Here is a 12,723-nt window from a genome sequence, read left to right on the forward strand (position 1 = left end):
TCAGATGAATATTTCGATGTGTAACAAACGGAATGACGAAATTAGTTTACCCCCATCCTATGGTGGACGGTATAAAAAAAAGTTAGTGGTCTAGGTACTAAGTTTCTTGTACTGAAGTCTTAAATCGATAATTTTTCACAGTTGTCGCACCTATTGTTGAAGGAATACCCAGTGCTGAACTTTTTTTTTCCACTAAAAGGTATTTTAGAGTAGAACATAAATGAATTTACCGACTATGGCAACATGGGGTCAAAAGGCATTTTAGAGAAGAACACGAAACTTATATTTTCTGGGACAAAGTCTCTGTGAGAGTAAAGCACGGTGCTGATATTTTTCCGGGCTCACCCCTAAAACCCCTCCAAACCGAACATAATTGCCCATGACTTTAGCAATAAAAGGTATTTGAGAGTAGAAAACGAACATGATATCCAATTTTGGGGCCAAGTGTTTGGGGGACGGCTCATAAGACAATATGGGGATAGAGAGTAGAGCACGGTGCTGGTTTTTTTCAGGGTTAACTGTCTGTGTGGCCGCCCAACTTTTAACATCCTCCGAATTGGGACATACATATATACCGACGAAAGGTATTTGGGAGTAAAATACGAATCTGATATCTACCTTTGGGGACAAAGGCTCTGGCTACCCCAATCAATCACCAATATCAAACCGGACATATTTACCAACCAATATAGGGTTTAAATGTCAGTTATCTGGGAGTATAGAACGAATTTTACATCCACATTCGGCATTTGCGCAGACGCCCCAAAATCCACATGGGATTATCACAGTGATATCACAGTAGCAACAGACCAAGGCCTCTGGTGGGAATCGAACCCAAGACCCACGCTCTGGGATCCAAGCACTCTACCAACTCGGCTACCAAGTCGCTTGACTAACAGTATGTTAAAAATAGCATACTGTTAGTCAAGCTACATACAATTATCACTTTTGCTGCATGGTATTTCACAACTCTTAAATTGTCGAATATAAATATTCGGAAGAAAATTTTGTTCGATATATTGTAAAAAAAGGCACAGCGGAGCGGGCCCGGTTCAGCTATTCTTCTCTAAAGTCAAAATTTCAATGAAATTTTTCAGTCAAAATTTCAATGAAATTTTTCTAAAGACAAAATTTCAATGAAATTTTTCTATAGACAAAATTTCAATGAAATTTTTCTAAAAACAAAATTTCAATGAAATTTTTCTAAAGACAAAATTTCAATGAAGTTTTTCTAAAGACAAAATTTCAATGAAATTTTTCTAAATACAAAATTTCAATAAAATTTTTCTAAAGACAAAATTTCAATAAAATTTTTCTAAAGACAAAATTTCAATGAAATTTTTCTAAAGACAAAATTTCAATGAAATTTTTCTAAAGACAAAATTTCAATGAAATTTTTCTAGAGACAAAATTTCAATGAAATTTTTCTAAAGACAAAATTTCAATGAAATTTTTCTAAAGACAAAATTTCAATGAAATTTTTCTAAAGACAAAATTTCAATGAAATTTTTCTAAAGACAAAATTTCAATGAAATTTTTCTAAAGACAAAATTTCAATGAAATATTTCTAAAGACAAAATTTCAATGAAATTTTTCTAAAGACAAAATTTCAATGAAATTTTTCTAAAGACAAAATTTCAATGAAATTTTTCTAAAGACAAAATTTCAATGAAATTTTTCTAAAGACAAAATTTCAATGAAATTTTTCTAAAGACAAAATTTCAATGAAATTTTTCTAAAGACAAAATTTCAATGAAATTTTTCTAAAGACAAAATTTCAATGAAATTTTTCTAAAGACAAAATTTCAATGAAATTTTTCTAAAGACAAAATTTCAATGAAATTTTTCTAAAGACAAAATTTCAATGAAATTTTTCTAAAGACAAAATTTCAATGAAATTTTTCTAAAGACAAAATTTCAATGAAATTTTTCTAAAGACAAAATTTCAATGAAATTTTTCTAAAGACAAAATTTCAATGAAATTTTTCTAAAGACAAAATTTCAATGAAATTTTTCTAAAGAAATTTCAGTTTTTCTAAAGACAAAATTTCAATGAAATTTTTCTAAAGACAAAATTTCAATGAAATTTTTCTAAAGACAAAATTTCAATGAAATTTTTCTAAATACAAAATTTCAATAAAATTTTTCTAAAGAAAAAATTTCAATGAAATTTTTCTAAAGACAAAATTTCAATGAAATTTTTCTAAAGACAAAATTTCAATGAAATGTTTCTAAAGACAAAATTTCAATGAAATGTTTCTAAAGACAAAATTTCAATGAAATGTTTCTAAAGACAAAATTTCAATGAAATTTTTCTAAAGACAAAATTTCAATGAAATTTTTATAAAGACAAAATTTCAATGAAATTTTTCTAAAGACAAAATTTCAATGAAATTTTTCTAAAGACAAAATTTCAATGAAATTTTTCTAAAGACAAAATTTCAATGAAATTTTTCTGAAGACAAAATTTCAATGAAATATTTCTAAAGACAAAATTTCAATGAAATTTTTCTAAAGACAAAATTTCAATGAAATTTTTCTAAAGACAAAATTTCAATGAAATTTTTCTAAAGACAAAATTTCAATGAAATTTTTCTTAAGACAAAATTTCAATGAAATTTTTCTAAAGACAAAATTTCAATGAAATTTTTCTAAAGACAAAATTTCAATGAAATTTTTATAAAGACAAAATTTCAATGAAATTTTTCTAAAGACAAAATTTCAATGAAATTTTTCTAAAGACAAAATTTCAATGAAATTTATCTAAAGACAAAATTTCAATGAAATTTTTCTAAAGACAAAATTTCAATGAAATTTTTCTAAAGACAAAATTTCAATGAAATTTTTCTAAAGACAAAATTTCAATGAAATTTTTCTAAAGACAAAATTTCAATGAAATTTTTCTAAAGACAAAATTTCAATGAAATTTTTCTAAAGACAAAATTTCAATGAAATATTTCTAAAGACAAAATTTCAATGAAATTTTTCTAAAGACAAAATTTCAATGAAATTTTTCTAAAGACAAAATTTCAATGAAATTTTTCTAAAGACAAAATTTCAATGAAATTTTTCTAAAGACAAAATTTCAATGAAATTTTTCTAAAGACAAAATTTCAATGAAATTTTTCTAAAGACAAAATTTCAATGAAATTTTTCTAAAGACAAAATTTCAATGAAATTTTTCTAAAGACAAAATTTCAATGAAATTTTTCTAAAGACAAAATTTCAATGAAATTTTTCTAAAGACAAAATTTCAATGAAATTTTTCTAAAGACAAAATTTCAATGAAATTTTTCTAAAGACAAAATTTCAATGAAATTTTTCTAAAGACAAAATTTCAATGAAATTTTTCTAAAGACAAAATTTCAATGAAATTTTTCTAAAGACAAAATTTTAATGAAATTTTTCTAAAGACAAAATTTCAATGAAATTTTTCTAAAGACGAAATTTCAATGAAATTTTTCTAAAGACAAAATTTCAATGAAATTTTTCTAAAGACAAAATTTCTATGAAATTTTTCTAAAGACAAAATTTCAATGAAATTTTTCTAAAGACAAAATTTCAATGAAATTTTTCTAAAGACAAAATTTCAATGAAATTTTGCTAAAGACAAAATTTCAATGAAATTTTTCTAAAGACAAAATTTTAATAAAATTTTTCTAAAGACAAAATTTCAATGAAATTTTTTTAAAAACAAAACTTCCTTTCTGAAACAAAATTTAACAAACAAAATTTAACAAAACAAATTTTAACAAAATTTCATTTATATTTTTTCTTAGACATTTTTTCTAAAGATAAAATGTCTATGATTTTTTTTAAGACAATAGTTGAATGAAAATTTTCTAGAGATGAAATGTCAATGGCATTTTTTCTAGAGACATAATTTCAATGACAAGTTTTTAAAGACAGAATTTGAATGAAACTTTTTCTAAAAACAAAATTTAAATGAAATTTTTCTTAATACAAAATTTTAATGAATTTCTTTTCTTAAAATTTTTTTTTTTCGTGGAACCATTTTTCTCTTTTGTTAGGAGTCGAAGTAGAGGCAAGGTCCTCGATTCTGATTCCAGCAAAAATTGCTCGACTCCGAGTCCGCAGCCCTGGGCATAACAATTTATTTCTTAACTATTGGTATTTCTGTGCGGAAAGACATTCCTATTAGGAAATTGACATGTAAAAGTGATTAATCGACGCCTAGACGCGTAGTAGTTATTAGATTTTGAATATGCTTACCAATCATGTTATATAGTAGTGCGACTTTTTGCTAGGAGCATATGGATAATATCGCTGTTTTATTTGAACACTTTTAATGTGATTTTATTTAAAATGTATCTTTTTCAAAAATAACAGTTTAAGAATTATATATTCGACGTATAAGATAAATTTTTTTCTTATTTTCTCGATTCCAGATTGACATCAACAATTCATAAAACATTAATCGAATGTTCGCTGCCTGTAAATTGATGGGAATTGAGTAGTGCACTGTAAACATTTGAATTGCAGTTCACACATGGATCATAATAAATTCTAATGAGGCCCATCACAAGAAAAATAAACAGATGTGCGCGAAAAAGAATCTGTTGACCACCTCCAACACAGACATGGCGAAGGCGATGATGATACTCGCCGAATGTTAAGCGAGCCATCACCTATCAACAACACCTCACACCTTACACGCCGACATACCGACCAGTTGCATGTGGCACTGTTTGGACTTGTTTGGCTAGCTATTGTAGAGCTCGGTACTTTTTACCTAGAATGTTGAGTAGAAATGAAAAGCAACAAACAGGCGATGCTTACCCCGGATTTTTACAGACGGAACTGGCTGAGTGTGAGCATAGGTCAGTTAACTTGGTGCATCAGCAGACTTTGTTTATGAGTTCATCGTCTGTTACGAAAAACGAAACGTGTGAAATACCAAACATGTAACGGGGACGGTCGAACGAAAATCGATTTGTTTTTATTTTCTATTCTAACAATTACACTTTTCCTTTGCCTTTCTCCGTGAAGAGGCCCAATTTGTTGAGTGAACGGTTGGATGCCTGCGGTAAGAGTGACGTGACGTAAACAAATAGCTATGTATCAATGAGTGGTACTATACTCATGGAAGGTGGAATCATTAAAGTCAACATATGATGTATATGACGATATAATGCGAATGTGGCATAGTTTTAGGGGAACACATTTGAAATTATTGTCAGAGTTACCAATTTGCCATTTAATTTTAAACGTTTTTGAGTTTGATTAAATTTAAATCGTACAATAGTCATTATGGAACGGAAATGACAATTTTATGCGTTGTCACGTAACCAACCAATGAATGATATTAAGATGGCCTTTCTACGGAAATTTGGATTGAGATCCGATATAAACTTGGAATAACGCTGAACGTCTGGCTAGCTGTTTGGATTCTGCTAAAAAATATCATTGAGCTAATAGCTGAATCGAACAGCTTTTATTAATGTGAGACAAGGTTTCCCACAGTTTCTTAACGGGGTGTTCGTGAGCAAATTTGCATTTGCATTTGCATTCACGCATGCAAATGAACTTTCAAGAAGTCGTGTTGAAATGTAGTCTTCTCTTAACGTGTTAATACATATAATTAATCAACGTGTTAATACATACATATAATTAAAACCGAAGTTGCTACAAAAGTTAGGTTAGGGGTAGTAGCCTGAATTCAGATTTGCTTCGGGAATTTTAAGTGCACTGTAGGCATGGTCTCCGGTAGGCATGGAATCCATAACCACTTGAAAGCCCAGCCCGCTACTGACTCGGGGAGGGTTCTCTTTTCCTGACTCTAACGCTCCAAAAAAGACAGATCCCGGGACGGCACAACTTTGTGCACCACACATGGCGCAACTGTAAGCTCCGATTTGCGTGGGGTTCATTGTTATCATGAGCTCAACTGAGTGCTACCGGGCGTCAACAGGTTGCGGATAGTTGAAGGCTCCATCGAGTAGAGAGTTTCAGTGAGAGCGACGGAACGAGCTTGTTCATCTGTAGGAGCTTGACGAGGATCAATACCTCCACAATCAAATATGCGGTTGCAACAACTGATCCTGGGGATGCTAAGCGATTTTTTGTAGTCCTATACATTGATAGAAAGGTGGTACTGCGTGAGCTGTCGTGTCACGAGTGAATCACGTGATTCGTGATCACGTGAAAATGAAATTGTATGCGTGTATTACTCTCTATTTTTGTTAACTCTCTCTGATTGAAAATTAATTAATTTGACAGAACTACTTAAAAATAAACATAAAATCAAGATAATTAAATTAAAGGGTGATTTTTTTGAGGTTAGGATTTTCATGCATTAGTATTTGACAGATCACGTGGGATTTCAGACATGGTGTCAAAGAGAAAGATGCTCAGTATGCTTTGACATTTCATCATGAATAGACTTACTAACGAGCAACGCTTGCAAATCATTGAATTTTATTACCAAAATCAGTGTTCGGTTCGAAATGTGTTCATTAGCCATTCAACCAGAAATGAGCCTCATCGCTGAACGGTGAATGAACACATTTCGAACCGAACACTGATTTTGGTAATAAAATTCAATGATTTGCAAGCGTTGCTCGTTAGTAAGTCTATTCATGATGAAATGTCAAAGCATACTGAGCATCTTTCTCTTTGACACCATGTCTGAAATCCCACGTGATCTGTCAAATACTAATGCATGAAAATCCTAACCTCAAAAAAATCACCCTTTACTTGTTCTTTCCTATCTAGCGTTAAATCAGAAGAAAACATTTTTTTAGCTTGTCAATAAAAAAATTATGCGTACACCCATGCGCGTCTCAACAACGACTGAAGCCAAGAAAATAATAATATGTGTCAATTGAGCATCAACGCTAGCGTAAAGAAAAATTTAGTTTTGTGTACCCCTGGGCTAGGTCCATATCTAATCACGTGATCGTGCGTGATCATGATTGAATTAAAATTTTTTGAGCGTAAGCGTGAGTGAGTGAAATCATGCTCACTACACTAATAACGAGCCACGAATATTGCGAATCACGAGAAAAATAATGACTCCCAGTAAAAGCCATGACTCACGATAACATCACGACAAAAACGCCAAAACAGTTTTTTCTGACATTTTAACAGATGGCGTAGAATGATCGAGTGGTGAAAATATCTCATTTCTTTTCTTGATATCTGAAGTGGGCGGACGTATCCCGTACCCTAATTTTCAAATTATTTATATTCCAATTGGAAATCAAAAACAAAGATTTTAACCGATAATGACATTATGGGTATCAATCGATGGATATGTGGGAGTTTTACCTACCAAAAACCAGCCTTAAAAGGTATATGCAAAGCACAAAATGAAAATGAGATTGTATGCGTAAGTTATTCTCCATAAATTTTTATAAATCTGTGAATGAAAATTAATTTATCCGACAAAAAAAAAATACGTTTTCTTAAAAATAAACCTATAAAAATATATATTAAATTTTTCCTTTCATATCTTCATATCTAGCGCATAATCGGGAAAACATTGTTTTTAAAATGAAAACACAAAAACGTCACGTTTTTGGGTTTCGAAAAGAACAGGAAAACTTTGAACCACGTTTTTTATGAAAAAGATATTGGAAAATTGTCAAGGATAACTCATGGGTTCCTGAAAGAGCGGACTACAAAAATAACACTGACGATTTTGTTCAACATATTGTAAAAAATCCGCAGCGGAACGGGCCTGGTAAAGAGTTTTTTATAAAATGATTTTAATTTTAATTTCTTTGAATATTAGTTAACATAAGACAAGCATAAAACAAAGGTTCATAATTCACATTAAACATTTATATATCTACATATATCTATTTGTACAACCCAACTTCCTTTTATGTTAGGTTGAAAAGAGGGTGCAGATATTAATCTGCTTCATGCCACTATAGACATACATCTAAGCCAGTAATCGGCTTGATGTGCGTTCTAAAAACTAAAAAATAACCTCGAAAAAGAAAATTTTCAGCTAGGTATTCCGTGCTACTATTTGTTTTCCATACCACTCCCCTAAGTTGGTTTATGTCTGGTATCGTGTCCCCACCTAAACACCGTTGTCTGTTAGCCGCGAAGCCGGGCAATGACATAGGAAATACTCCAAAGTGTCATCATCTTCCCCACATGCCCTACACAGGCCATCACTTGCTGCACCGATTTTGCATAAGTGAGCTCGTAGTCGTATGTGTCTCGTTATGATACCAAAAGCTATACTGACCTCCTTCTTACTTCCTTTCAGTAATAGCAACGTCCTCTCACGATCTGGATCACCCAACTGGATTTTCGCCGTCCTACCGACTGTTTCGCTGTTCCACAGTGTTACATGCGAGTTTGTCGCCCACGCCCTTAAATCGCCTTAAGTGACTGAACTTGTTGTATGGTCCTAAAGTTGCACTTTTTCTCCATAGCAGTCCACCAAATTACTGAGGCGTAAGTAAGTATTGGTCTAATTACGCTTCTATAGAGCCAGTGGACTATCTTCGGATTCAGGCCCCATTTCGAGCCTACGGCCCGTCTACATAGTGCTCAACATCTGTGAGCCTTCTCAGTACGCTCCTGAGTGTTACACTTCCAATTCAGTTTCCTATCCAAGATCACTCCTAAGATTTGAGCTTGTCAGATATCGAAATCGTTTTATTGAGGAAACGTGGCGCGTCAAATTGACCCACCTGTAGGCCTTCGGTGTCACATAACATGCCTTGCCGGGCTTGGGTATAAACACCACCTTTGCCTCCTGCCAGGCTTTCGGAGTATATGCAAATCCTAGGCACGCTGCAAAAATAGTTGCCTAATAAGGCACCAGATAGTCGGCCTCCTTTTGTAGCAACGCCTGAAATATTCCATCAGGTCCGGGTGACTTAAAAGATGTGAAGCTCCTCAAGGCTTCCTTTACCATAAATTCCGTTATGATAAACCTTCGATCAACCTCATTATTCCAAGATTCCGGTGTCTCCGTTAGTACCGTCGTATCCTGTGGAAAATGCGTTTTCATCAAAAGCTTCAACCTGTCCTCCGTTGTCTCTGCTCTCACTCCCATGTCGTCTACTAACGTTTCAGTTTGGACATAGATTTTTGAGAGAAATTTTTCATCTTGGCGGCGTCATTAACGCCATCGACCTGGTCACAGAAATGCTTCCAGGAGGCACGTTTTGCCGCTCTGGTAATCTTTTCGTATTCCGTGTGTAATACACATCCCAATATACTTCCGATTTTTACATCGAGCTCAGTTAAAAAGTCTGCGGACCTCTTTCTCAATGTTGCTTGCTTTTAATAATACCAACACTAGTCATTTAACTAAAAGGCAGAGATGGAAAAGGTTATTTCGTTATAAATTTACATTATTTTAAGAACAGCTCGTGTCAGATCATAAATATCTTTCGCACAGATTTTTCACAGTACAGCACTTTTTGAAATCCCTGTGACCTTAGCTACTACACGAACCTTTAAGCGATGGTCATCCAAAACAATTTTGAGGTTTTTGTTAATTTTTTCTGGGCATCTCAAGAGGTCAACCACTACGGTGTTCATCATGGCAAATCGTACGGCCCCGTTAAAACTCTGGCAACCAATATCTTATTGCTTGAAAATGACCACCCAGACTCCTCCAAAGTATAATTTAGCTTGGTTTGGATATTGGTTGAACTGAAACCTTTTAAATGAAGGTATTTTATTACATAACATAATATATCTATTAAAATGTGATTAAGAATTGCTGCAAGAAGTTTCTTACTTCTAGGCGGCTGTGAAGTCACAAAGGCACGAATTGTTTAAGTGTGTCTGAGCCATTCGAACTGGTTTTAAAAACAAACGAACGCATATAATGTTTAGCGACAAGCCAAAAAACATTAAACATAATAGCATACAAAAATTTTATTTTGAGGAATTTAAAATACAATTGAACCTCCATTATCCGGACCTCCATCAACTAGTTAAACTTGTTAACCGGCGTGCTCTGATTTTAGTTTCGGTTAACCGTGACTTACCTCTACTATCTGTGCTTCCTCTATTAACCATGCTTACCTCTACTATCCTTGAACCAGACACATTATTTTTTGATGTAAAATTCTGAGCTTCCCCTTTTTATCATTTTGTGTTAAAGTTGAGTATCCCATAACATTGAGTCTGTAATTGATAGTTGACCGGTCAAGGTGTTCAAAAAAGGCTCCAACAGAGAAAGAGCATTTGCGGTGTTTTCGATTTTCCGTGCTAAGCTCGGTCCCGAGCAAGCCGAATAGTTGAGATCAACTGTATTTAAAAATTTCACATGTAGAACTTGACTCGATACATTTATGGGATGAAAGGGCCATAATAATATAATGTTTACTGCTTAGGCCCTTTGCATGTCAAAATAACCTGATATGGATTGCTAAGATAAGCTAGTTTTTTGTATCACTCATACTATGGTGGTCATGGGGGTGAATGCGATTCATGCAAAAGCATTTGCTTCTTTAACAACTTCTTTATTTGACTCAGTCACACCTTGTTGAGGGGGTGGTTAGTGTGACAAACAATTGTTTAAAATGTTTTTGTACTGCATGCATTGCATCATCCCATCCCTGTAGATTTTTGTTTTATGTACGAACTTTTTGCATCGAAGTGTGATGAATCATTTCCATGGCAGTCACAAATACATGACACATCCATGTTTAGAATAGAAATGAATATGAAATAATCATTATAAAATTTTTTAATTATTTGCTTTTGTCTACTTGAATCATAGGGAAAATATTAGATACAAAAGAACAAATAAATATGAGGCAACTTAATTGCAAAACAAATGTCGGATAACAGACACTTCTGAACAAATTATGAACTTCGCTAACTTATTGAGTTCTTTCCCTCGTTTCTAAAGTAATTTTTATTACCATAGTTCAGAGTAAAATTTACTTGTCTGAAGGAACTCTAACCGATAGGCTTTATTTTATTTGCCTGGTCAGAGAATATTCTCTTATTTTGTATGGAAAAAAGCTAACTACGCGGCTTGCCCTATCCCCGTCAATTTATCCCTCTTCAGTTTTTACACTGTGTGGGGTCACCCTTCTTTGGGATCGTGACCATGACTCTCTTCTTTCATTCTGAGGGAGTAATATTTGTATCCCAGGCCTCTCTGATGATTGGGGTGATTGATCGAGCAATGGGTGTGCTCCATACCGCAAAAGTTCGGCAGGACCGGCTGATTTGCTATTTTTGAGTGAGACCTGAATGACCTCAATTTCTTTGCAGGTGGGTGGGGTTGAATATATAGCCCTGCTTGGGTTTCGGGTTATTGGGGGTCGGAGCTTACGTCTTCGTTTGATGGTCGTTCCAATTTTGTTCGGGTGTTGTTAATTCCGATCTGTCCACATCTTTCTGCGAACTAGGCGTTTGACCAGCGAGGCGGAGGCGCGATATTTAGTCCTGGCTGCGGTTTCTGTTGCACTTGATTTTGCCCGTAGCAAAGGGTTATGCAGAGGTTTCCGGTGTCTTATTTCCTCTATAGTTTCGTTACTTATCCATGGTTATTTGGATCATCTAGCAATTCCTATGATAGAGGAGGCCGTCATAATACATGCTGCAGTTAGGTCGGCCCATGTCTGAGTGGTATTTTGTAGCTTCTCGGTTAGTGCTGTCTATTCTATTCGCGCGCGGTTTCTATTTTTTTTTTAGGTTAAAGAGGTTAAAATTTGTGCTTTTTGTTTGAGACCTTGAGTGGCTACTGAGAGCATGTGGTCACTATATATGTCGATTTCACATCCAACAGCGAACCCAGAAAGAGTTTGCTGATAAGTATGTGATTTGTTACGTGGTTGATTACGGGTGTTTCCATCAGGTGATTCCGAAGTATGTTTGTGTATATTTTTATGGGGGAGTTTGATGCCTCCAAAAAAAAAGAAACCGTTTTTTGCGCAGATGTCAACCAATCTATCGTCATTGTCATTCCTGGTTTCGCCAAGTCCTTGCATTCCCATGATTGTAGATTATTGTTGTAATTGCCCATCTTGGCATTGAAATTCCCCATAATAAGTTTAATGTCTCCTTTTGGTAGAGCGTGTCATGAATCGAGTTGGGAATAGAATTGATGAATTGTGTCGTCGTCATCGGGTTCGGTGTGCGCGTAGCATTGTACATGATGCGTTTAGATATACTCTTGTATGATAGAAGAGCTCGCTTTGCTTTCGACGACAATAAAAGACCGACCCCATTTATTCGGTAAATTTCATTGCCTGAAAAAATTTTGAACCGAGGGTATCTTGGTTGTAGGTTGACATCTCTTTCTGGACCTCGTAAAGTATCGATGATTCTGAGAGAGTTCTGGCGTTCTATGTTCCAATCATATAACGCGTTTTAATCCATAGGTCGTCATCGGGGGTTGTCAGTTCCATTATGTCTTGTTCCTGTTTCTGAATCGTTTTTTTTAGATGGATGGTAGATTTTGACATCGCATCGGTACCTAGTGCTGTGGCTGGCAGCGACCCTCTAGATCGGGCTTTTTTTATGGTATATCTTTTGAAGATCTGCGAGCGCCACCGTTGGCCATTTCTTTGGCTCATCCCCTGCCGACCCTATTGCACGGTCCCACCGTATTCGTATCCGTGCAAGCGGGACAGTTTCACTTATGGTGCTCATTCCTTCGAAAACTTGTCGGGAATTACACGTATTGTAAACAACTATTGTTTCAACGACATGATATGTCACAAGATCACGGTCATGAGAACATCAATATGTACCATCAGCTGC

At 34.2% G+C, this 12,723-nt stretch overlaps 1 protein-coding gene and 1 long non-coding RNA gene across 3 annotated transcripts in view; both read right to left on the minus strand.

The window, feature by feature from the left end:
* The window catches only part of LOC106085854 (unconventional myosin ID), a 111,102-nt gene that overhangs the window by 39,630 nt on the left and 58,749 nt on the right, over window positions 1–12,723 (minus strand). The gene's annotated exons all lie outside the window — the stretch shown is intronic.
* LOC106085858 (uncharacterized) lies at window positions 3,850–5,434 on the minus strand. Of its 2 annotated transcripts, none has more exons than XR_001221033.2 (3): window positions 5,315–5,434; window positions 4,234–5,042; window positions 3,850–4,155 (listed from the first exon to the last, which is right to left on the minus strand). It is a non-coding gene; the product is annotated as an uncharacterized LOC106085858 (long non-coding RNA). The 2 variants fall into 2 exon arrangements; XR_001221032.2 differs by having other exon boundaries at window positions 5,102–5,434.

This window comes from Stomoxys calcitrans, chromosome 3 (genome assembly GCF_963082655.1).
Source record: "Stomoxys calcitrans chromosome 3, idStoCalc2.1, whole genome shotgun sequence".
Lineage (NCBI taxonomy): Eukaryota > Metazoa > Arthropoda > Insecta > Diptera > Muscidae > Stomoxys > Stomoxys calcitrans.